The 24,685-nt window shown below is 42.2% G+C and overlaps 1 long non-coding RNA gene across 1 annotated transcript in view; it reads right to left on the bottom strand.

Moving 5' to 3' along the window:
• The window catches only part of LOC122558024, a 97,432-nt gene extending 88,578 nt beyond the window's left edge, over positions 1 to 8,854 (bottom strand). Inside the window, exon 1 of the long non-coding RNA XR_006314003.1 lies at positions 8,425 to 8,854. This is a non-coding gene — a long non-coding RNA (uncharacterized LOC122558024). The remainder of the gene's footprint in view (positions 1 to 8,424) is intronic.
• Between the last annotated feature and the right edge of the window lie 15,831 nt (positions 8,855 to 24,685).

Raw genomic sequence — 24,685 nt, 5'->3', positions numbered from 1 at the left:
GCTGACTCTGACCTAACCTGTTACTACTATCCAGATGTGTCGTAATTTCACCCTTTATAATTGACTCGAGCATCTTTCCCACCACTGAGGTCAGACTAACTGGTCTATAATTTCATGTTTTCTCTCTCCTATCTTTCTTAAAAAGTGGTTGCACATTAGCCACCCTCCAATCCGTAGGAACTGATCCCGAATCTATCGAACTCTGGAAAATAATCACCAACGCAGCCACGATTTCTTGAGCCACCTCCTTCAGTACCCTGGGATGTAGACCATCAGGCCCCGGGGACATATCAACCTTCAGACCTAACAGTCTCTCCAACATCAATTCCTGGCAAATATAAATTCCCTTAAGTTCAGGTCCTTCAGCCACTGTTACCTCAGGGAGGTTGCTTGTGTCTTCCCCAGTGAACACAGATCTGAAGTACCAATTCAATTCTTCTGCCATTTCTTTGTTCCCTTTAATATATTCCCCTGTTTCTGTCTTCAAGGGCACAATTTTAGTCTTAGCCATTTTTTTGCCTTGCACATACCTAAAAAAGCTTTTACTATCCTCCTTTATATTTTGGGCCAGTTTACCTTCGTACCTCATTTTTTTCTCTGCGTATTTCCTTCTTAGTAACCCTCTGTTGTTCTTTAAAAGCTTCCCAGTCCTTCGTTTTCCCACTTATCTTTGCTATGTTATAGTTTTTCTCTTTTAACTTTATATGTTTCTTAACATCCCTTGTCAGCCACGGCCACCCATGCCTCCTCCTGGGATCTTTCTTCCTTTTTGGAATGAACTGATCCTGCATCTTCTGCATTATACACAGAAATATCTGCCATTGTTCCTCCACCGTCATCCCTGCTAAGGTATTGCACCATTGAACTTTGGCCAGCTCCTCCCTCATAGCCCCATAGTTCCCTTTATTCAACTGAAATATTGTCACTTCCGATTGTACCCTCTCCCTCTCAAATTGCAGATTGAAGCTTATTGTATTATGGTACCATGATGGTACAGAGTAGCTCCATCCTGATCTAACCATGATGGTATAGGATAGATCCATCCTGACCTAATAGTGATGGTATAGGGTAGATCCATCCTGATCTAACCATGATGGTATAGGGTAGATCCATCCTGATCTAACCATGATGGTACAGAGTAGCTCCATCCTGGTCTAACCATGATGGTATAGGGTAGATCCATCCTGATCTAACCATGATGGTATCGGGTAGCTCCATCCTGATCTAACCATGATGGTAAAGAGTAGCTCCATCCTGGTCAAACCATGATGGTATAGGGTAGATCCATCCTGATCTAACTATAATGGTAAAGAGTAGCTCCATCCTGGTCTAACCATGATGGTAAAGGGTAGATCCATCCCGACCTAATAGTGATGGTATAGGGTAGATCCATTCTGATCTAACCATGATGGTACAGTATAGATCCATCCTGATCTAACCATGGTGGTATAGTATGGATCCATCCTGATCTAACCATGATGGTACAGAGTAGCTCCGTCCTGATCTAACCATGGTGGTATAGGGTAGATCCATCCTGATCTAGCCATGATGGTACAGTTTCGATCCATCCTGATCTAACCATGATGGTATTGGGTAGATCAATCTTCATCTAACCATGATGGTATCGGATACATCCATCCTGATCTAACCACGATGGTACAGAGTATCTCCATCCTGATCTAACCGTAATGGTACAGAGTAGCTCCACCCTGATCTAAACATGATGGTATAGGGTAGATCCATCCTGATCTAACCATGATGGTATCGGGGAGATCCATCCTGATCTAATCATGATGGTATAGGGTAGCTCCATCCTGATGTAAACATGATGGTACAGTGTAGATCCATCCTGATCTAACCATGGTGGCACAGAGTAGCTCCATCCTGATCTAACCATGATAGTATAGGGTAGATCCATCCCGACCTAATAGTGATGGTATAGTATGGATCCATCCTGATCTAACCATGATGGTATAGGGTAGCTCCATCCTGATATAACCATGATGGTACAGTGTAGATCCATCCTGATCTAACCATGATGGTACAGTTTCGATCCATCCTGATCTAACCATGATGGTATTGGGTAGATCAATCTTCATCTAACCATGATGGTATCGGATACATCCATCCTGATCTAACCACGATGGTACAGAGTATCTCCATCCTGATCTAACTGTAATGGTACAGAGTAGCTCCATCCTGATATAACCATGATGGTATCGGGTAGATCCATCCTGATCTAACCGTGATGGTATAGGGTAGATCCATCCTGATCTAACCATGATGGTACAGAGTAGCTCCATCCTGATCTAACCATGATAGTATAGGGTAGATCCCATCCTGATCTAACCATGATGGTATAGGGTAGATCCACCCTGATCTAACCATGATGGTATAGGGTAGATCCATCCTGAGCTGCCTGTACCCTTGTGTTTAATACTGCAGCTACAGTCAAAGGGAATTCTGTGAGACGGCAAAACCATTTCTCAAATGTATGAAAATCTTCTTGAGCAAATTGAGTTTTTTTACATCTTTTCATCACTTTCCATGCTTTTCCACCCACATATCCCACATGATTTTTTGTACATATGTAGGTTTTCCCAGCCTCTGCCTGGTCAGATAGAATACACATCAGGCTGCAATAAGACATGTGTTTAACTATTGGATGGGAAATCTGTTAGCAACACCGATATTCTGATGCACTGTAATAGTCAGACAAAAACAAGCCTGACACAATAATTAGTCTTACTTCAGCCTCTGCACAATCAAAAGAAAAATGTTACTGTAGTTAGACATTCCAAGGTACTCCTCAGAAGTGATGCAAGATAACTTTTGACTTTGTGTGTGATGCGAGGCAAATATTGGGACAGCTGACCCAGAAGCTTGGTCAGAGATGTCAGGTTTATGTAACATCTTTAAGGAGAAAGCTGAAACAGCAAGGTGGTGAGGTCTTGGAAGGGAATTCAAAGCTCAAGGTCTGACTGGGTATAAAAATGATAAGAGATCAGGTTCAGAAGCACATAGAGAGCACATCAAAATAAGATCAAAAGTAACGAGAAGACAAATTGACGTTGATTGATTCTGTTTTCTCATATCTAGGTCTTCTGTTTCTGTAAGGAGAAAGTGAGGTCTGCAGATGCTGGAGATCAGAGCTGGAAATGTGTTGCTGGAAAAGCGCAGCAGGTCAGGCAGCATCCAGGGAACAGGAGAATCGACATTTCGGGCATAAGCCCTTCTTCAGGAATGAGGAAAGTTTGTCCAGCCTGCTGTCGATTCTCCTGTTCCCTGGATGCTGCCTGACCTGCTGCGCTTTTCCAGCAACACATTTCCAGCTTCTGTTTCTGTACTTGGCTTCGTGTCTAAGACTGCCAATACTCACCCGAACACGATTGCTGAAACTAAATATTCAAGGCTGGGTTCCAAGGCTGCGATCGCAGGTTCAATGGCCCTCACAATAAAGTTATTGACCTGCATCAGGATTCAAACATTTCAGAAATAGTGTGGATGTTTAATAGAACAGAGGATACAGTATGGTGACTGTGATGGAAAAGATCTTCAGAAAATAGGAATACAGGTTTATTGTTTCCATTGTTTACTACACCTCAGGCTTCCCTGGGAACTCTTACTGTAACATTGCAGCAAGGACACTGTGTGCTCAGGGACACACACTCAGCTCAGGGAATGCACCAGGCTGGATCTCCTATCGGGTTCTCCCTTCACTGTCACAACACTCCCTTACTCACCCTGAGCCTGCCTGGATGTTCATATGCCTTGCCTCTTTCCTCTTTGTCTGAGAGACCAGGTTTACGGTATCACTGAATTGCAGTGGCATACAGGGATAGTTTGGGAAGGTGATAGTGAGGAGATAGTGGGAGTGGTAAGGCATGAGTCTTGTTGGGTGGTGGGAGCAGTAGCAGAGAGAGAGTGAGTGTGAGGTGGCAGAGAGACGATGGTGGCACTTATCCTGGCAGAGTGGAGGAGGACATTGACCTTCTTCCTAAAATGTCGGGCATTCCTCCAGACAGCACAGACTGCACTGACTCCGGTGGTAACCTAGGCACAGGCTAGCAGGGTCTGGTATCATGGCCTCCTCCTCCTCTGCACCATCCCGCCCAGGAGGAGTTGCGGTTCCCTGCCTGCCCTGCAGGGTGCAAACTCCCCCATCGGCCATGTCCAGGGCAAATATCAGGAACTGTGCCGGACAACTCCAACTGAAGCTAGTGTCTGGGTGTGCAACTATTTATTCCTGCTATAGCAAATGGTGGAATGGAACTATAATTGGATGTGGGGAGCACCATAGGGCTGGGATAGGAGGTTAATGAGTTGTTATTGGCTAAGGTATGCCAACAGAACTCACTCACCCTCTGAGAGAAATCTTCCATGAAGCTCAACAAAACTGACAGCCGAAAAAGTGTAAGATTCAGCTGTGTACCTCAATACACCAGTTCAGAGGTTTACAATTTGAATACAGCTGGGTTATGAATTTGGAATAGAATTTAGTACATCCAATTACTTAACAACTAATTGAAATTATTCAGTGATACATCTTTTGAAATTTAATTCAGGAAGGTTGAGAGTTTGACCATTGCGTTAGCTGCTGTCTGCTGAGTCAGTGATAACGATGGGGTAAGGTGTTGTGGTCCGCGCAGTCTAGTTCAATGTCCCTCAGTTCATGAAGCTAAAGGTAAATCAGGGTTCCTGAACCTATTCGTGTCCGATGAGTGTGTGTATGTTTACTTGTAGATTATTGCAGGTCTGGGTGACACAGAATTACCCAGCCTGTTTGTGATGCTCCCACAGTCAATAGCAGAGAGAATAAGATAAAATAAAGACTGACTGGCAAGATTTACATGTGAATCATAGATATAACATTGATTGTTGGGAAAGGACAATCATTATTGGGGAATGATGTTACATCAAGCGGTCAAAGCTCATTATCCTGAGAGTGAAAAGCTTTCAGGCACTGAGCACACTGGAAAAACACCATAAGGATGAAACACTGACTTTTTGCCCACACAGAACAAACTCTGAACTAATGTGTTGTTAACCTTATAATAAACTGGAGGTAGGGACCTTGTTCAGATTATGTGCAACTCAAATTGTTTCGGTCAGGGTTTACAGAACCATCAAGGATTCTATGTCAGCATCACAAAGTAATATAAAATATGTGAGATGATAAAGAGAGATTATGTACAATATATACACTGCTTAAAAATGGAAGATTTTTATACAGTTGTAGAAATGTTTGTGAAATTCCCTTGTAAATACGGACATAAAGTAGGAAAAGCAAAAAGTAGATCTGAATGACATAAGATTGTGTAGAAAATACAAGAAAGGAATGCTCTATTCAGTCCAAATGATTCTTTCTGGAGTTTTCTGTCTACATGAGCCCCCAAGAGCCACCTTCATCAAACGGTGGTATCTATTCTTTACTCTCCTTCTCCAGGTTCCTATCATTGTTTCAGTAACAGTATTGTGTTCAAGTTGAGAGTGTTGTTAAGACGAAAGAGATTTGCTGGAATCATAGGTTCATAAAAAATTATGACCAATCATGTCTGGTCAGTCAAAACTGAAGCTTTAATTCCACTACCCAGGCCTTGGTCCACTATCTTGTAGTTGACAGTTCTTCAAATACATCCCAAATGTTTCAAACATAGAAAACGTAGGAGCAGGAGTAGGCCATTCAGCCCTTCAAGCCTGCTCCACTCTTCAATAAAACCATGCTTGTTCCTTGTTCCCACTTTGTCTCCATATCCTTCAATCCCTTACCTCCAAGAACTACATCGAACACCTTCTTGAAAACATTCAAAATTTTGTCCTCAATTACTCTCTGTGGCAGTAAATTCCAAATGCTGACCACTCTTTGCTAAAGAAATTTCTCCTCATCTCAGTCCTAAATGACTTAGCTCATGTCTTTAAACTGTGAGCCCTGGTTCTGGATTCCCTGGACATTAGGAATATCCTTCCTATATCTATCCGTCCTAGTTCTGTTAGAATTTTATAGGTTTGTATGAGATAAACAAAGAACCATATAGCATTGGAACAGGGCTTTCGGCCCACACATGACGCTTGCCTCTATGCTGTCCATATCCCTCTATTCCCTGCCGATTCATACATCTATTAAGAGCCATCTTAAATGTTTCTATTGTATCTGCCTCCACCACCTCTGGCAGTACATTCCAGACACTTGCTAACCTCTGTGTAAAATCCTGACTCTCAAATCTCCTTCAAACTTAACCCCTTTACCTTAAAACTATGTCTGCTCATAATTGTCATTTCTACCCTGGGAAAGAGACTGACTATCCATCCTATAGATGAGTCTCACAACTATGTTTGTTCAATTGCTTCTCATAACTAATACCCTCCAGAACAGACTACATCCTGGTAAACTTTTGCCCTCCCCTCTCTAAAGTGTCCACATCTTTCTGGTAGTATGGCAACCAGAAGTGTACACAGTATTCCAAATGTGGCCTAACTAAAGTTCTGAACAGCTGCAACATGACTTGCCAATTTTTATACCTTATGCCCCAACCGATGAAGGTAAGTATGCCACACATCTTCTTGACCACTTTATCCACTTGTGTTGCCACTTTCAAGGAACTGTGCTCCTGTACGCCAAGATCTCTCTGTGTGTTAATGTTTCTAAAGGTCCTGCCATTTATTGTATACATCTCTCCTGCATTAGAACTCCCAAAATGCATTACCTTGCATTTGTCTGGGTTAAATTCAACCTAGCATTTCTCTGGCCAAGTCTCTAATCTATCTATACCCTAGCGAGTTTTGAGGACATTTGTAGCTCAGGTTGGGGTTCTGGATCTTGGTTTTGCTTGCTGAGCTGGAAGGTTCGTTTTCAAACTCTTTGTCGCCATACTTGGCATGGACTTGTTGGGCCGAAGGGCCTGTTTCCACACTGTAAGTAATCTAATCTAATCTAACATCATCTTTGAGCCTCCGCTGAAACATTGGTGTCAGTGACCCGTTTTCTATTCATGTGTTTAGGTTTCCTTGGATTGGTGATGTCATTTCCTGTGGTGATGTTATTTCCAGTCCTTTTTCTCAGAGGGTAATTAGGATCCAAGTTGATGTGTTTGTTGATAGAGTTCCACGTGGAATGCCATGCTTCTAGGAATTCTCGTGCATGTCTCTGTTTGGCTTGTGCCAGATGGATGTGTTGTCCCAGTCAAAGTGGTGTCTTTCCTCACCTGTATGTGAGGATAGTAGTGAGAGAGGGTCATATCGTTTTGTGGCTAGTTGATGTTCATGTATCCTGGTGGCCAGTTTTCTGCCTGTTTGTCCAATGTGCTGTTTGTTACAGTTCTTGCAAGGCATTTTGTAAATGACATTAGTTTTACTTGTTGTGCAAAATACCATGCAAGAACTGTCTAAAGTGGTCTGTCCCCCCCCCCCCCCCCCCCCCCCAAGAGGAAGAATCCTACTCATAATGCACCAAGTGGAGACAAGAAAAGATTCATAAAATCTAAAAAATGCAACTACAAACACTACCAAAGCAAAAATTCTAATAACTCATCCTAAAATAAACAAAAAATAAATATCTGTTGACTTTCGCCCTTGCTCAGTGGGGGCAGTCACCCTACTCACGAGCATATCTATGGCTCCTTCCAGCTGAAGCTGCACCCCAAACCCTGGCAAAACAGAAACAAAGAAAGCACAGAGCTTACACGCATGGAAATTAAAAATGGGCAACCAACCCATCCCACACATACATCGATCCCTGCTTGTTGTCAATAAAAGAAATGACCACCCCAACCAAAAAAGACGTAATAACAGGGACTAGCAAAAATAACAAGAAAGGGAAAAAGAAGCAGCCCCACATATTACAGGAACAAAGCCAGGCACACAAAGTAAGCAACAGGGAGAACCAAGGAAACACCATTGTCTATAGTATTTGACCCAACCAGTCTATTTTAAAGTATCGAGGAAATCCTTTGCCTTCTCCACTGAACCAAGATTATGCACGGACCCTGCATGGCTGAAGCGCAACACTGCAGGGTACCTTACAGAGTATTGAATGTTCAAATCTCTCAGCCTCTTCTTTACTTACTCATAAGATTTCCTAAAAAAGTCCTAAAAACAAAATGATTTTCGACCCTTTGTTGAATAAGGCCTGTGGATCTTTCCCCAGCATTGTGGAGGTTCCATAACCATTTGTTTGTCTCTGTAACAATGAAATCGAGCTAGGACAGGGTGGGGACACTGGTCCAATCCAGGCCTGTGCACCGCAATCCAGTGAGCCCGCTCAAGTCACACCCGGCCCGATTAGGCTCCTAGTTCCCGGAGCTGCGGGAGCCATTGCTCCAGAAAGCTGACCAGCTGATCCCCTTCCTCTCACTCTGGGAACCCGATAATGCAGATATCCTTTCTCTGACCTGGTGAATCATCAACATGCTCAATTAAGGCCCACACCTCTGTTTCTGTCGAGGATTCTGTCACCGTCTCTGACGCCGCAGTTCGCTGCTCCACCTCCTCCACGCGCTGCCCAAGTTGTTGGATCTCCTGCTCATGCTTTTGTAGCATGGCCGAGATCTGTTCCAGTCTGGTCCGGGACTCCTCCAGCGCTGATTCAATCTTCTCTCGGAATTTGACGAACTCCAAGAACAAACTCTGCTACTCTGGTAAGTTGCAAGGTGCATCCGCGGGAGTTGGCGGTGCAGCTATGGGCATGTCCGTTGCAATCCATGCAGTCCCTTCCCTTTGGTCATCTTCCCTGAATGTTAAAAGTGATATTTAGAAATTCTGGGGACTTTACACGACCGATTTTAATGGAAATGGCTAGTAAGGGGAGGATGAGAGCACCACATTGCCAGGATTGTGATGCCAAGCTCAGCAAGGCAGACTTCTTACATCGCTGCCATCTTGAATTCTCCCCATAATCTGTTTTTTAACCATGTTAAACCACCTTATCTGCACATTCCTGGACGGGGTAATTTATTTTTAGATTCCCTACAGTGTGGAAACAGACCCTTCGGCCCAACAAGTCCACACCGACCCTCCAAAGAGTACCCACTCAGATGCCATATTTACCCCTGACTAATTCCCATAATACTATGGGCAATTTGGCGAAAGTGAGGACGACAGATGCTGGAGATCAGAGTTAAGATGAGAGTGGTGCTGGAAAAGCACAGCAGGTCAGGCAGCATCCGAGGAGCAGGAAAATCGACGTTTCAGACAAAAGCCCTTCATCAGGAAGGCTTCCTGATGAAGGGCTTTTGTCTGAAACATCAATTTTCCTGCTCCTCGGATGCTGCCTGACCTGCTGTGCTTTTCCAGCACCATTCTAATCTTAACTATGGGCAACTTAGCATGTCCAACCCACCTAACCTGCACATCTTAACAAGATATCAACAGCTTAACAAGAAGGACTGCAAAGTTGAAAATATTTTCTTTGTTTCGTTATTCTTTTGCCTTTATATTCCATGTTTTAGTTTATTTTTCTGTGTTTTAAGATGGTGCTGGAGAGTGGCGACACTATGCATCACATCTGACTGTATTTTGTAACAAAGTACATGTGACAATAAATAAACCAAACCGAAGAAGTGTGTCATTTACTGCATCCTCTGCACCCGATGTGGCCTCCTATACATTGGGGAGACAGGCCGCCTGCTTGCGGAACGTTTCAGAGAACACCTTTGGGACACCCGGACCAACCAACCCAACCACCCCATCACTCAACACTTCAACTCTCACCTTGTCTCAGTCCCAACCCTCGAACTCAGCACCGCCTTCTTGACCTACAATCTTCTTCCTGACCTCTCCGCCCCCCACTCCGGCCTATCACCCTCACCTTGACCTCCTTCCACCTATCGCATTTCCAATGCCCCTCCCCCAAGTCCCTCCTCCCTACCTTTTATCTTAGCCTGCTTGGCACACTCTCCACATTCCTGAAGAAGGGCTCATGCCCAAAACGTCGATTCTCCTGCTCCTTGGATGCTGCCTGAGCTGCTGCGCTTTTCCAGCAACACATTTTCAGCAAAACAGTGATCCTTGTCAACTTCTGTTCCACACTGAATGAGGGTTGGATAGATGTTCAAACCAAGGGTCAGTTTGTCTGTCCTATGGAATAGTTGAGTCATAGAATCATACAGCACGGAAACAGACCCTTCGGTCCAACTCTCCTGCATTACCCCGACATCCCAATTTGACCGAGTCCTATTTGCCATCATTCGGCCCATATCCCTCCAAACCCTTCCTGTTCATATACCCATCCAGATGCCTTTTAAATATTGTAATTGTAACAGTCCCCATCACTTCGTCTGGCAGCTCATTCCATACATGCACCACCCTCTGCATGAACAAAATGTTGTCCCTCAGGCTCCCTTTAAATCTATCCCCTCTCACCTTCAACCTATGCCCTCTAGTTTTGGACTCGCATAGCCCAGAGAAAAGACCTTGTCTATTTACTCTATCTATGCCCCTCATGATTTTATAAACCTCTAAAAGATCACCCCTTAGCCTCTGACACTCCAGGCTCTCCCTATAGCTCAAACTCTCCAACATCCTTGTGACTCTTTTCCGAACCCTTTCAAGTAACTTGGAAAAACGCATTGACCTGAAAAGGGGTGAAAGGCAGGGAGCTTTGGATATTCACCATGCTCTCTGTGAAAATAGCTTCTCCTCAATTCCCCTCTTAATGTTCTAATTATTCCTCAAAAGCTTTGCTCCTGGTTAATGAGCTGCATCCTATTGGATACCGTCTTTTTCTATCCACTCAACACCCCTCATGAGACCATAAAACCATAAGACAGAGAAGCAGAAATTAGGCCATTCAGCCCATCTAGATTGCTCCGCCTTTTGATCATGGCTGATATGTTTCTCAACCCCATTCTCCTGCCTTCTCTCAGTAACCCTTGATCTCCTTGATACTCAAGAACCTGTCTATCTCATAATTTTAAACATCTCCATTGTACGTACTGTAGATGGCAACAATGATCAGACTGCTCCCCCATTCCTTGTTTCTTTATTGTTTGTAAGGGTCTGTTTGGTTAACAGCAGTAGAGGATGAATCACCAATGAGTCTTAACAAGAAGAGGTGTTTACTTTAATTACAGGTAACCATTCACTGTGTGACAGCAATAGTAAGTTAGATTGTTGAGTTAGACACAAGTACTAAGACGATGAGGAGTTCGGGATGACATGCCGGAACGTATAGAAATCTTGAGCTGGGCTTGCCCTTTCTCCACCTCAGACTGTATGACGTCATCAGATTGGGTGTAGCCAAATGCAATCTCCAATATTAACCGTGTATAACAATATCCTCAGTGGCCCTCAGTTACATTTCAAAGACAAGAAGACCGAACTGTGCAATCCTTGTCTTGGGTGGTATTATCCAGTTCTGTCTGAATCTCCTGTGTCATATTGCATTGTGGTGACTATGACCTTGGGGTGGTAATTGGGTTGAAGAATATCAGTGCTGATGTGCTGAGTTGCATTTCAGTATGTTTAGTGTGGGCAGATTGGTACCATACAGGGGCCCAAGATTCTGCAGCTGAGCACATGATGGCAAAAGCAGAGGACCTTATGGCCTTGGCGTGAGATCCCAGTGAAGTGCCGGACAGTTAACTGAGGAGGTTACATAGGTTTCATTAGTTCCTGCAGTCTTGATGAAGGTACAAAAAGGTTCAACCAAACGTGTTGCCCAGAGTGGAGTTCACGCTTCAGTCTCTGACCATCCATGGTGACATACAATTCTGTCTTGATCTTGGCATTGTGAAGGTGGAATGTACTAGAAGCAGTTTTATTCATGATGAAGGGCTTTTGCCCGAAACGTCGATTTCACTGCTCCTTAGATGCTGCCTGAACTGCTGTGCTCTTCCACCACCACTAATCCAGATAGTAGTTTTATTACTGCTCAGTTTTAGTCTCTGACTCATACAGTATTTTCACCATCTTTGCAATATCATTGTTTAAGTGTATCTCCCAGCTTAAGAAAAGTTTGAGCCTGTAGTTTGATTTTGGTAAGTGCTTATGATAAGTTACACTGAGAAGAGAAAATGATTTGCAGGTATTAGTCGAACAGTAGGCAGAATTATCAACAGATTGAAGGAGGACTTGGAAGACAGTCATTTTTACACATGGATTTTCAGAACATCAAATGTCAGACCAGAACCTGTAGTCAAAGCAGACAGCAGTTAAAAGGAAAAAAGATAATTATTCAAATGATGAAAAATATGAAATTCTGTGAGTCTAGGGCAGATGAATGGGACTAAATGGATAAATCTTTCTGAGAGTGGATGAAGAATTTTACAGCAAAAACATAACATTTATGGTTTTATTCTTTATAATTTTGAACCTATATCTCATCTTTTTTCAGACTGAGATTTTTTACAATTAAAGCATTTCTTAGGCTACAATCTCTTATCAACTATTGTATTGAAAGCAAATCATCGTAATTTTTGTTAAGGTGTTTCAATTGGGTTTTACCCTGTTATGTAAATATTTAATTTCTGATTTATTTCCCCAATCTTTCTCAAAACCAGTACTATCCCTGCCTGATTATATGTTGGGATATTGTTAATAAATATTGGAAATTCTATCCTTTTACTGTAGTCAAATGAAACCTACAGTGTGAAGCAGGAGTTGAATCTATAGTGTGTTGTTTGAAGACCACATAATGGTAATGTTAACCAAAGCAACACATCTTTGAACCAGCTTTGATGCACAGCGATAAAGCAACTGTCAATGGCACTACATCCCTGGCTGGTACAAGGGAGAGGCTGCTTTAAGAGATGGGATTTGATTGCACATCGCTAATCATACGAACACATTATGAGCATGAAATAGATCAGTCAGCCCCTCAGGCCTGTTCATCAATCAATCTGATCATGCTTGATCTGATCAGTCCACATTCCAGTCTATGTTTTAACTCCTTCCTTAACAAGCATTTGTTTCTTTCAAATCCTCCCCTCATTTTGTTTATAATTCTGCTGGCAGTTATTGACTGACTGATACCTGCAAATAGTTCTTTATTTATTAAAAATATTGATAGACTCTTCTCCACTGCCTTCTGAGGAAGAGTGATCCAAAGCGTCAGGGCCCTCTCTGAGGAAAGACATGTTAGTTATCAATGGACAACTCTTCATTTTTAACATGATTCCTTGTTCTAGATTCTCCCAAAAGTGGAAACATCTTCTCTACATCCACCCTGTCAAGACTCCTCAGAATTCATCATGTTTCATTCTAATCACCTTTTACTCTCCTAAATCCCAAGTCTAGCCTGATCAACCTTTCCTTAGAAGACAACCCACCCATTCCCCGTGTCAGTTTGGTAAACCTTTTCTGAACTGCCTCCAAAACATTCACATTCTCCCTTAAATAAAATGATCAATACTGTGCACATTAGCTGTGCTGTGTATATAATTGAAACGTTAAGCGCAGACTGTTTAGAATAAATGTACAGTTAGAACATCAGGCTATTAGAACATAAAGAGTAGTAATGGCTCTAAAGATACTGAGTGTAAGAGTGAGACCATCAGCTGTAAAACCAGCTGCTAAATCCAAAACAACAGTGAATACCAATTTGACAAACCAACATCATGGTGACCCCACATAACATGGGCTGGAAATGTGTTGCTGGAAAAGCGCAGCAGGTCAGGCAGCATCCAGGGAACAGGAGAATCGACGATTCGGGCATAAGCCCTTCTTCAGGAAGGGCTTATGCCCGAAACGTCGATTCTCCTGTTCCCTGGATGCTGCCTGACCTGCTGCGCTTTTCCAGCAACACATTTCCAGCTCTGATCTCCAGCATCTGCAGACCTCACTTTCTCCACATAACATGGGGAAAACTGAAAGAAAAAAGTGAAAGTAGAGTGTAAGATAGACTTAATTTGTAACACTGATTAATGTTTAATTACTAAATTGGCACTTTCAACCCTCAACAAAATTGTTGGACCACATTTTGGTGGTGTGGGGCATTTGTATCCATTTCTGTTATTCACACTAGTTTATGCCTATTCAGGTTCTAATACTTTTTGTCCACAAAATTGCTGCAAAGGTAAATTGAGAACAGCCCAGCGAGGACAATGTGGTACCTGAGAGCATGGACAACAATAGAACAAACAGTTACCACATTTCTTTGGTCAACAATGGAGCAAACAGTCAGTTTCATTATGTTGTAAGAACTGAGTCAGAAGGTGAATTGGAGAAGGGTGAATTCATTGTGAAATCAGGTACAGAAGGAGAAACAGAGATGAAAAGAAAGATTGCATTCAGAGAGAAAGAGAAAAAAGAAACCATTTAATCCTGAAACATTTAATTGGAGAAGGAATGAGATCTTGTAATTATTGTTTGTTGTTAGGGTCTGACAAGTTAATGAGTAATTAACAATTGTTAAATGTTAAGGAAGTATGAACACACTAAATTACTAGACAGGAATATCTCTGTTGGGTTTAATGGACAATTAATCAGCAAATACTGCAATTTCATGAAAGTATTGGGGCATTAAAGGCAAAATGTTAATTTGCATAGTCATTGTCATTAAGATGAGGTGATTCAGAATTCATGGGGGGCTTGTCCCTCACTACAAGGTACAGGGGGGTCCCCAATTTACAAATGTCTGACTAATGAAAGCTCGTACTTACAAACACAATTCTGTACAGACATAATTTTAAAGATCTAATATACAAATGCTTCCTGTACTTAGGAACATCTACTTCATGTTGTCCTGCATCATGTTCAGAGTTGTGTACACATTGACTAATGAACAGACTTCAGAACAGAACCTGTTCACAATCTGAGGACTGTCTATACCAGCAAGTGCACTAATCACGCTATGCACTACCCATATAGACTATTATATTTATGGTAATGTCTGGGCTTGTAATTTCACAAACAATCCTATACACAGGAACAGGAGGAGGTTACCCAGAAATTCAACCCTCTTCCAGTAACTGTTAGTTAAGAATTTATCTGAAATATTTAACAAGATTACTTCTATATCTTTACACTCTTACCTCACCGAAATTGATCAGACTTAATTTCAAAAGCCTGTACAATTTATTCTGGGAGATAATTTACCTGATTCCAATCCCCTCGTGAAAAGAAATGTGTGAAGTAAATAGTGATAGCTTTATAGAAATGTGCAAAGGCAGCTGTGTTACAGAACATAGAACATTACAGCGCAGTCCAGGCCCTTCGGCCCTTGATGTTGTGCTGACTTGTGGAGACCAATCTGAAGCCCATCTATCCTACACTATTCCATTTTCATCTATATGTTTACCCAATGACCATTTATATCCCTTTAATGTTAGTCAGCATATTACTGTTGCAGGCAGGGCATTCCATGCCAGTACTACTCTCTGGGTAACGAACCTACCTCTGACATCTGTCCTATATCTATCACCCCTCAGTTTAAAGCTACATCCCCACATGCTAACCATTGCCAGCCAAGGGAAAAGGCTCTCACTATCCACCCTATCTAACCCTCTGATTAACTTATATGTCTGATTGTGCCATTAGATCACAAGGAAGTGCCGGGGTTGGTGTTTGCTTTATTGGCATGGTATGCAGGTGTCATTGGCTGCCCCAGCATTTGTTTCTCACACTCTCTTCAATCTCTTCCATCAGGCAGAAGATACAGAAACTTGAACGCACGCACCCACAGGTTCAAGAGCAGCTTCTTCCCTACTGTTATGAGGCTGCTGAATGGACCTCTCTAATTTTAAATCTAATGCTGACCTTGCTTTTATGCACCTTCTGAGCAGCTGTAACCCTGCATGCGTCGCTCTGCCTACATGACCCTATGATCTGTACGTCCCGGTATGGTATCATCTGTCTGCACTGCTCGCAAAACAAAACTGTTCGCTGTACTTAGATACATGTGGTAACAAGAAATCAAATCAAATAATTGCCCTTGAATTGAGTGAATTGTTCAACCATTTCAGAGGACAGTTAAGAGTCAGCCATCTGAATGTGAGCCTGGAGTCACATGGAGGCCAGAGCATCTAAACACAGTAGATTTCCTTCCCCTAAAGGGAATTAGTCAGTGAGATGTCTTGACAAAAAACAGTTGACCGTGGATATATGGTCAACATTAGGTTAACGTTTTTATTCCAGACTGTTTTATTTAGATCAAATTTTGCCATCAGTCCTTTTGGGATTTGAACCCATTTAGCCCAGATTATTAGCTACTATCCAATGGGATTACAATGGCATTGCCACAGCCACCCAACCAAAGCGTATGATGTAAAGCTGGGGCTTGCTGTGAATGACTAGTTGCAGTGACAATACCACCCAACAGCTTCATGCTCACACTCCGTATTGACTAACTCCTGGAAACTATCATTTTAATTCCAGCCTGCTCATGTCCATTTACAAGAGGACAGACCTCATTTTCCTACAATACACTCTTTTTCATCAGTTTCCTAAATGGCTTCATTTTCACTTGAAGGTTATTGCTTCTGGATCTTAACCCTTCGAATATAACACACCCTAAAATAAATACGGCCCTCTGCACCGTACACACAGATCCAACATTTTTGATGGTTTTATTCCAACAATACCTTGTGAATAGGGCAGCGCAACCAGAAAGATTAGAATTTGAGGATTTAAAGAGTAGGCTTCCCCAGGTTAGGAGAGATTAAAATGAGAGGGCATAGGTTTACGGTGAGAGGGGAGAGATAACAAAAGGATCCATTGCGGGGGTGCAATTATTTCATACGAAGGGTGATGACTGCCCAGAATGGGCTGCCAGAGGTAGTGGTGGAAGAGAGTATAATTTTGTCATTTAAGAAACATTTAGATAGCTACATGGATGGCATAGATCTGGAGGGATGTGGACTAAATGCAGAGAAATGGCAGGAGTTTAATTGTGAAAACTGGGTGGCATGGACAAGTTGTACCAAAAGGGCCTGTTTCTATGCTGTAAACCTCAAGTGAAACTTGAAAGGCTTCAGAAAAGATTTACAAGGATGTTGTCAGGGTTGGAGGATTTGAGCTATAGGAAGAGGTTGAATAGGCTAGGGCTGTTTTCTCTGGAACCTCAGAGGCTGAGGGGTGACCTTATCGAGATTTATAAAATCATGAGGGGCATGGATAGGATAAACAGCCAAAGTCTCTTCCCTGGGGTGGGGAGTCCAGATCTAGAGGATACAGGTTTAAGGTGAGAGAGGAAAGCTTTAAAAGGGACCTGAAGGACAACTTTTTTTATGCAGAGGGTGGTACGTGTATGGATTGAGCTGCCAGAGGAAGTGATGGAGGCTGGTACAATTGCAACATTTAAAAGGCATCTGGATGGGTATATGTATAAGAAAGATTTAGAGGGATATAGGCCAAGTGCTGGCAGGTGGGCCTGGGTTAATTTAGGATGTCTGGTTGGCATGGATGAGTTAGACCGAAGGGTCTGTTTCTGTGCTGTACACCTCTATGACACTGTGCCTCTATGAGGTGATGATCTAGTGGCATTATCACTAGAGCTACACTTACAGAGGCTCAAATTCAATCTGGTTAAATTAAAAATCTAGGATTAAGAATCTAATGATGATTATGAAACTATTGTTGATTGTCAGGAAAAAAAACAATCAGGTTCACTAATGTCCTTTTCAGAAGGAAATCTGCCATCCTTACCTGGTCTGGCCTACATGTGACTCTAAACCCACAGCAATGTGGCTGACTCTCAACTGCCCTCCAGGAAATTAGACATAGGGAATTAATATTGGCCTGGCCAGTGCCATCCATGCCCTGTCAATGAATAAAAATAATTGAAACAGGAAGTGACAATTGCTGTCAGCGATGTTTCATATCACTTTACAATTTGATAACATTAGTCCAACTCTCCCACCTTATCTAAACAACAGTTGTATTAATGACTACAATCTGAAAATCAATAAAGGATGTGAAGCATTCATTGAGTTTTTGTAATACCATTACTGTTCATTAACCCTAGTCCATTTTATTGGAGATAACTCATCACGTATTTGAATGGAATGTATATGATTTCCTTCCTCACTCCATAACCCAACTCAAATTACAGGTTTTATATTTGGTACATTAGTGAGCAGAGTTTGTCCATCCCCACTTGTTTTGGTTTGCTTGCGTAAAGCTTTAATAACAGCTTTAACGGGTTTGCCAATTTAAGTTCATTTACCTTTCTCAAAGTACACGTTGCTCAGAACATTGTCTCATTGCAGTTCACCTGTAAAAATACCACGTAAGTGAAAGGATGGATCATATAAAACAAAGCTCACATTAGTCAAGCTCCTTTACATAAAATTAACACCAGTTTTTTTTTAAAAATGGAGAAATTAGGACAATCTTTTACACCCCAAGTTACTATAAGCTGAAATGCCCATTTGAAAGCATGTTGGAAGCACATTTCACAATAATCTTAAGAAAGAAATTAGTGAAATAATTGAAGTGGAACAATTTTCAAGGCCATGAGGAAAGCTCAGAGGTTTAGCCTTATGGTCTTTTGAATGCATCAGTGCAAATATGAACAGCAGACTGGTTGGTCGGATACTGATTGCCCTAACAAAATCCAAGAGTTTAAAACATGAGATGCTTTTCCATCCATTACAAGCAGGAGGTGCTGATACTGCAGATAGTGCTCAAAATCTTGGGGACACCTTGCAGGATCAGATTACCTGCAATGGAGTGATCTACTCTGATGTTGTACTGTTGTCAGCTTTTCTTTATCATTCCTTCATGGGATACGGACATCACTGACTGGGCCAGTATTTACTGCCTGTCCCTAGTTGCCCCCTTGAGAGGGTGTGTTTGAGCTGCCTTCTTGAACCACTGCAGTCTGTGTAATGTGGGTAGATCCACAATGACCTTAGGGAAGGAGTTACAGGATGTTGACCCAGCGACCGCGAAGGGATACAGCAACAAATTTCCATTTCAGGGTAGTGAGTGGTTTGGAGGCGAACTTGGAATGGGGGACTTTAGATATAAGGAAAGATTAGAGAGAGATTAGGTTTATTCTCTTTGGAGGAGAGAAGCTTAAGAGGTGACCATATTGAGGTGTTCAAAATTATGAACATCTTTGATAGAATAGAGAAAAATATCCTGCTTTCGCTAGTTGGTATGTCAGTAACACAGTGTCATAATTTCAAGATTGTTCGCAAGAGAGCTAGGAGTGAGATGAAGAAAAATTCTTTACTCAGAGAGTTGTTAGGATTTGGAATCAGGAAGAGTGATGGGGCAGATTCCATCAGAGGTTTCAGAAGAGAGCTGAATAGATATTTGAAAGTGATGAAGTTAGAGAGCCAAGGAAATAGTGCTGGAGAATGGGACCAGCTGGGTAGCTGTTTTGGGAGCTGGTACAGACACAGTGGATCGAATGACATCCTCCCGCACTATAAAATTCCATGATCCTTCAGGACGGCATGGTGGCTCAGTGGTTAGCACGGTTGCCTCACAGCACCAGGGACCGGGGTTCGATCCCAGCCTTGGGCGACTGTCTGTGTGGAGTTTGCACATTCTCTCTTTGTCTGCGTGGGTTTCCTCCGGGTGCTCCGGTTTCCTCTCACAGTCCAGAGCTGTGCAGGTTAGTTGGCCATGCTAAAATTGCCCATAGTGTTCGGCATGTGTAGGTTAGGTGCATTAGTCTGGGGTAAGTGTGTGGGGGGGGGGGGGTTGGTTACTCTTTGGAGGGTCAGTGTGGACTTGTTGAGCCAAAGGGCCTGTTTCCACACTGGAGATTCTATAATCTATATCTATAGCGGAATGTTTGTGGATGGGGTTCCTTTGCCTTGGATGGTGTAGACTTTCTTAAGTGTTTGGAAAGTACTCTCCGAAACGAAAGCCTTTGACAAGTTACTGCGAAGTAAAATGTACATCAGCTCTGTATAACGTGGTGGATCTGGTAGAACTTTTCTTCCCAATGAAGGATAGATAACTTCTTACAAGCTTGACATTTTGTGTACAGACTACCATCTAGTGGTCAAAGTAAGATAATGGGCCAGCTATGATAACAACTCACCAACAGCTTTTAGGTCGAGATCAATTGCTTTTACATTTTTTCAGGCAATTTATTGCTCAAATAATTAATTTCACTTGTCTGAGAGATACCAGCAGTAAAGTGATTGTCGTATTAGTGATTATCAAAAGCAGCTTGCAGGTCTATCAATGGGATCTGAGGTTCCTTAATCAGGAGGATCAGACTCAAACAGCAACTCATTGGTCCAGAATGATAGGTGCCTTCTTCTAAAATCTTCTTCTCAACAATTAAAAACAATTCAAAAACAAATTGCTAGATAAACTCAATAGATCTGGCAGCATCTGCGGGAAGAAAGCAGAGTTAACATTTCAAGTCTGGTGACTCTTTCAAAATGTTAACTCTGCTGTTGCCCCATAGATGCTGCCAAATTGGCTGAGTGTCTCCAGCTATTTCTGGTCTTGTTTCAGATCTTCATCATCTGCAGTTCTTTGTTTTATATAAAGATAAACAATAAATTATCCAACATGGCTTTTTGCGCGGATAAGCAATTGAATTACCAATTAAGACAAGCATTTCATATCTTATATGAATAATTCTTCTAGCCACATTTCTGAACTCCCTACCTTGAAAGGAGCATAATTGTTCATGGGATGTGTATAGACCAGCATTTATTTCCCAGAGGGTAGTTAAGAGTCAACCACATTGCCATGAATCTGGAGTCATATGTAGGCCAGACCAGTAAAGGACATTAGTGAATCAGATATATTTTAACAACAGCTGACTGTAGTTACATAGTTACCATTAAGCTAGTTTTTATTTTCTCCCCAGATTTTTATTGTTTTCAAATTTACCATCTACTGTAGTAGGACTTGAATCCATGTCCCGAGAATATTCGTCTGAAGGTCTGGATTACCCGTGTAGAGATATTATCACTATACCACACCAACAAATAGACAGACCCCAACAATGATTCAGAGATGTTTGTTTCAATGATGAAGTCAGGGTCTTTTTGAGAAATGCTAATTAAAGGGTCATAATTCAGATTTTTGAAGTAAGCATAAACTCATGTTTATAACATTGCTTTAATTCATGAAGTACCAAAGACCATTACAGCTAAATAAGTATTCTATTGTGTTGCTCCTGTTCTGATGTAGTAAAACACAAGACAGTTTTAACTGGCTAATGCAGTTCTATGATCTATTGCTGTCCTGCAAATATACAGCATTTACATCAACAGGATTGTCTCCTTGTATTAATACACCACAATTAGGCCTTCTGCTGATCTGCAAGGGATCAGTGAGGATCCCTGGCTCCCAGATATCCGATGCTTCAGCCACTGGAATATGACACACCCTAGCAACCATCAACTAGGTCCCAGTTATGGGTCAACTAGTCATCTACTCCCCACCCACAAACAGACTGGGCTGTGAAACTGAGCAGAATACACCAACAAGTGCAGTGAGAGAAAGGGCTGGTGTTCTCATTCCTCCCGAATCTGCTCTACTAGAGTTCCCCAGGTGACACGGCACAGTGCATAGCTCTGAGGCTGGATCAGGGGATCCTAGAAGAATTAGGCAGGAGCCTGGCCTCAGGGGAATATCAGCATTGATGATGCTCATGAGTTCAATTTCCTTTTTATGCCCAAATTCCTGATTGCATCTAGAGCAGAAAATGAACCAGTTTGGTATTGGTGTCAAAGATGGTGATGGTGCGCCCTCCAGTGGCTGAATTCTGAGTGCTTTTCACTGACGACAAATGCAACGTGTATTCATGAGAACAAAATACGTCTAACTTCACCACCTAAGAGATCCTAACTTGCCTTCCATATAGGCAGCAGTGATAGTGTCACTACATTTGAGTCAAGATGCTTGTGTTCAAGTCTCACACTCCAGAGGTGCATAATAATGTGTCTGAACAGGTATCTTAGAAAATATCTACATCTGTTTCATAAATATGTTTTGGAATGTCACTTTCATTTTTCTTCCCACAAATCCATGTTATCCGTTGATAATGGGAGTGGCTCTGTTAGTAACGTTCTCACCTCTCAACTAAGGAATTTGGATTCAGGACCTACTCCAGAGGTTTTGGTGCATGCTGCAGATATGTGTGCTTGATCTGGACGGATCTCTTTTTAGTGAGGCACTGTTACAGGCTTGTTATTGACTTGGCATCATACATTAATGCAAAATAACTCTGTAATTTCAAAACACAGCAAGGAAATACACCGACTTGAGTGACATGAATGAGTCTGGTCCATTTTATATTAACTGATGGAACATGGGCATCGCTGATTGGACCAGCATTTATTGCCCATCCTAGGTTCCCTTGCCTGCTTCCATCTAAAAGAACAAGGACAGCAGATACTTGGGAGCATCACCATCCAAAATCTCTCCAACAAACCACTCACCATCCCAACTTGGAAATATAACGCCATTCCTTCAGTGTCATTGGGTCAAAATCCTGGTATTTCTCCCTTAGGGCATTGTGGGTCTATACACATCACATGGACTGCCGTGGTTCAAGAGGTCAGACTCAAGGTTTGGATACAGACAGACTAACCCCACATCTTTAATGCAGTCTCAGCGGAGATGTCACTTTCTTTTATACTGATAAAACCTTAAATTATCTTGGGACTGTGACTTGAAAGAAGTTCTGGAACTTACATATTAATCAATTGAAACCTGCATCCCCATTCTAAGTGATTAAAGATTAACAGCAATCTAGGTTTGTTCAATATATCATCTCAGTTGTCTCATTTTTTACAATAAATCCTGTGCCATTTAATTCTGCCCCACTAGCTACCTGATGACGGAGCAATGCTCCAAAAGCTAATGCTTCCAAATAAACCTGTTGGGACTATAACCTGGTGTTGTATGATTTTTAACTTTGTATACCCCAGTCTAACACCAGCACATCCATATCATATCTTTATCTACTATCTTATCCTATTAATGTATGGAAGACTTCAATCAGATAACTCCACAACCTTTAAATTCAGGAGAAAATGTTGCATCAATGTCAGCAAGATGAAGGAGGTGGTTATTGAGAGTGAGGGGGACACACCCCTGTCTTTTCCAATGATGCTGAGGTGGAAGTGATTGAGAGCTTCAAGTTCCTCAGAGCAATATCACTAACAATCTGTCCTGGTCCATCCACACCAATGCCTCTACTTCCTCATGAAGGCCAAGGAAATTCAGCATATCCACAGACACAGTGGCTGGTATTGCTGCCTCACAGTACCAGGGTTCAATTCCAGCTTCCTATGACTGTGTGAAGTTTGCACACTCTCCCGTCTGTGTGGGTTTCCTCCCACAGTCCAAAGATGTGCAGGTTATGTGGACTGACCGTGGAAAATGCAGGATTATAGGCTAGGGGGCAAGTCTGGTTAAGATGCTCTCCAGAGAGTAGCGTGGACTTGTTGGGCCAAATGACCTATTTCCACACACTATGGGTTCTATGGCGATATTAGAGTTGATTTTTCTCTGCACCTGCTCTGTAGTTGTAACACAGTATTCAGCATTCTGTTCTATTACCCTGATGCACTTAAGCAAGGTAGGATTTGTCTGGTTAGCACAAAAGGTAGTACTTCTCAATGTACCAGCCTTTTTCCTTGCATGGTAATGGCTAGCATGAGGGAACATAGTTTGAAACTGAGAGGTGATAAATATAGGACAGATGCCAGCGTAGTTTCTTTCCTCAGAGAGTAGTAGGGGTGTGGAACGCCCTGCCTGCAACAGTAGTAGACTCACCAACTCTAAGGACATGTAAAAGGTCATTGGATAAACAGATGGATATAAATGGAATAGCGTCAGTTGGATAGGCTTCAGACTGGTTCCACAGGTCAGCACAACATCGAGGGCCAAAGGGCCTGTACTGCGCTGTAATTTTCTATATACTTCTCAATATACATGACAATAATAAATCAAATCAAAACAGGCCTGATTTGTGTAATCTCTCCTCATAACTTAATACTTGAAGTGCAGTTGCCATTCTTGTAAACTTGTTATATCCCCTGTAAGGCCAATATATCCAATCACATTTCTGGAAGCATCTGATCAGCTAGCAAAGGTTAATAAGCCATAACCTTTAATGGTTAGGTGTATGAAAAGACGGCAAGAGAATATCTCCTCTTGTCTGAACATTGCCCCAGTCAGAAGATGTCATAAGCTCGTCTCTCAAAGTGAACCAATTGCCTTAAGTATCAATTTTTCATACAGAAAGGTAATAAGTTCTGTGAAACATATGAAAGTACACTTGCTGACCACTGACCACCAACCCCACCGCTCCAAAAAACACAGAGATGGTCTGGGCTTGGGGCGAAGTGGGGATGGCTGTTGCAGAGGGGTTTGGTGGGTGGTCAGACCATCTGCAGAGAACCTGCGCTGAGCTGCTAAGCTGGAATATCTATTTGAAATTTCCTACTTTGCTGGAGTGTCAACCCTTTACTATTGTCCTTTTTTTAACTTTTCTTTCAACTGTAAGTAATGCAACTACTTTTACTCCTGCTGTATCCAAGATATGTACCTAAGATAGCACGATAAGAGGCAGACATTGTAAAGGTTTTTCATTGTACTCCTACAGTGGAGTGCATGTCACAATTAATAGACAATAGATGCAGGAGTAGGTCATTCTGCCCTTCGAGCCTGCACCACCATTCAATATGATCATGGCTGATCATCCTTAATCAGTATCCTGTTCCTGCCTTATCTCCATAACCCTTGGTTCCACTATCCTCGAGAGCTCGACCTAACTCTTTCTTAAATGAATCCAGAGACTGGGCCTCCACTGCCCTCT

The sequence above is a fragment of the Chiloscyllium plagiosum genome, chromosome 16 (genome assembly GCF_004010195.1).
Source record: "Chiloscyllium plagiosum isolate BGI_BamShark_2017 chromosome 16, ASM401019v2, whole genome shotgun sequence".
Lineage (NCBI taxonomy): Eukaryota > Metazoa > Chordata > Chondrichthyes > Orectolobiformes > Hemiscylliidae > Chiloscyllium > Chiloscyllium plagiosum.
The sequence above is the reverse complement of the archived record's forward strand: the minus strand, read 5'-3'. Positions and strand labels throughout refer to the sequence as shown.